At 36.4% G+C, this 2,500-nt stretch overlaps 1 protein-coding gene across 11 annotated transcripts in view; it reads left to right on the top strand.

Annotated features, from left to right (window-relative positions):
* LOC113802077 (palmitoyltransferase ZDHHC20-B) overlaps nt 1-2,500 on the top strand; it is a 42,284-nt gene that overhangs the window by 492 nt on the left and 39,292 nt on the right. The window lies entirely within an intron of this gene.

Raw genomic sequence — 2,500 nt, forward strand, 5'->3', positions numbered from 1 at the left:
TCAGATGGCGTTGTGTGAACTTTAGATGGCATAGTGTGATATTTACCTTGATAATTAAGTAACAATAAGAAAATGAAACTATTCAGTGGGTTTCCCTCACTAAAGTCTTCATTTATATTTCATATTGTGAAGATGAAGAATTAGTCTGCTGATCATTTCAGTAACCAGGATGTGCTTACTATCTACACACCATAGATGCTGTATCCAGAAATATTGGCAGGCTTAAGTTAGAACAGGTGCAAGGACAAGTGACGTACGGTTGATTGTATTTAGTCGCCACAAAGAGAGGAGCAGCGCCTGTAAGCTTTCAAGACAACTCATAGGGGAGGAAGGAACGAGAGCATGACTTATATCCATACGGGGATGGAAGGAATGCTTGAAGAATGGGTGCTGAGTAATTTTTTTGTTCCACCAGCCCTGTTGTATTCAAATGGCTAGTAAAATAGGGAAGTTTGAGAAATATTAGTTTCTTAATGTAATTATGACTGCATCAGAATGAGTCATTATGATTTTTTTTATGCACCAAATGCTAGTTCTTAGTATATGTAACCCAATGGCCATTTCATATAATGGTATTATTATAGGTTTTGAGATACATGTAATACAAGGTACAACAAATTGATCGATTGAAGAAATAATTTGTTTATCATAAAGTTAAAAAAAGATTGAGTCTGCCTGGCAATGTTATTAAAACAATGAGTGTATTAGCATTTATTGCACTATTTGATTGTACTTACTGCCAGAGTTTGATGTTATATACACATGTATATAAAGAGGGTATAAGTTGCAGATACTGACACACGTATATAGAGGGAAATAGACTGCCATCTTATAGACCTGAAAAAATAGGAAAAAATAGAGTGGATGGAACATAGTTTAAGCTACAGCGGCCTCTTATTTACTGGTAAATGGAAAAAATGTATGGCACATAGTGGCACACAGCGGCACACAGAGACCACAAGTCCACAACACCCTTACACAGCCAGAGTTCCTTGTTTATTTCTACATTTTCTATGAAATCCATTTCCTTTATTTGTGGTGCTATGGCATTACTGGTCATGTTTGCAAAATATTTCTTGTACTGACTACTACAACATTTTTGTTCTCTACAAGAATATCCTATTCAATTTGCCCTAAATCAGTACAGCCATACCCTAAAGGTTAACCCCCCCCAATTTGTCAGCATTTTGACCAGTTGCTGATGAGAAACAATTCATTATATTTAATTAGCCTAAGGTTCTAAAGTACTACTCAACCCTAGCTTAGTCCAACAGTCCTAGAATCTTCTTCAACTTCATTTCCTTTTTATACATTTCTTGATGTACTTGTGTGTTCTTACCTATTTGTTTCAAAACGGGAGAAGAGCTAAGCTCAGGTGGTCCCATCTGCTTTATTTAAATTGTCGTATAACTTTTTAAATCGATGCACATTTATGGCACACATTTCATTTTGGGGGAGACTGTTCCATGCTTGCATAATTCTGTGTTGAGAATAAAAAAAATTGACATTTTTATTACCTCTTTTTACTCTCAACTTTTTAGTGTCTCCTCACATCCTTCTTATGTTCAAGATTAAAAAGTTATCTTTATCTAACTTCACTCTTCCTGTAATACAGTTGAACAGCATAATCATGTCCCCTCTTTTCCTTCTTTCAAGTTTTCTAAGTTAGGGCAAGTTGAATATGATGTTCTTGTAGAGGACAAAATGCTGCAGTTGTCAGTACAAGAAATAATGTGCAGGCAAGAACAGTAATGCCACAAATAAAGAAAAAAGGTCATGGAAAATGTCACTCTCAACCTAAGTCCACTCGGTGCTGTGCACACCCAAGGTAAAGAAAGTGTTTCCCGGGCAGTGTTGGGGCCAGAACCCCCATCAGTTGTCCTCAGCCCAGTCATGTCAACTTAGATTGATGAATAAATTTTTTGATGTGGAAATGTGGATTTGGTCTCTGGCGAGTGCATCCATACTGTAAAGAATTACCGATTATAGGGCTTTACATTGGCCTTATATAGCCTCATTTATATTTTCACTTGAATGGGACAAATGTCTAAAATTTAGAAGAAAAGAAAACAAATTTTCCTTTGTTCAGTCATACATTATTGCAATAGGCTAATGTAGAAAACCATCTGTAAACTTTTTGTAAGATATCCTGAAATTGAAATCTCTCATGGTGTCTCTCATCCCTCTCTCATCCCTCTTCTCTGCTTTTCTCTGATCTCTCTTCATCTCCATTTTTCATTATCTCTTCTCTTTACTCTCGTCCCTCTCTTTCCCCTTTATTCTCTTTACCATTTCTTCTCTCTTCTTTTTCTTCTCTCTTTTTTCTTTTCTCTCCTCTTTCTTCTTGCCTCCCTTTATTCTCTCTCCTTTCTTCCCTCTCTCCTTTCTTCTCTCTCCTTTTTTCTCTCTCCTCTTTTTTTCTCTCTAATTCTCTCTCTTTCTCCTTCTGTTTCTCTCTTTCTCCTTCTGTTTCTCTCTGTCTCCTTCTGTTTCTCTCTCT

The sequence above is a fragment of the Penaeus vannamei genome, chromosome 10 (genome assembly GCF_042767895.1).
Source record: "Penaeus vannamei isolate JL-2024 chromosome 10, ASM4276789v1, whole genome shotgun sequence".
Taxonomy (NCBI): Eukaryota; Metazoa; Arthropoda; class Malacostraca; order Decapoda; family Penaeidae; genus Penaeus; species Penaeus vannamei.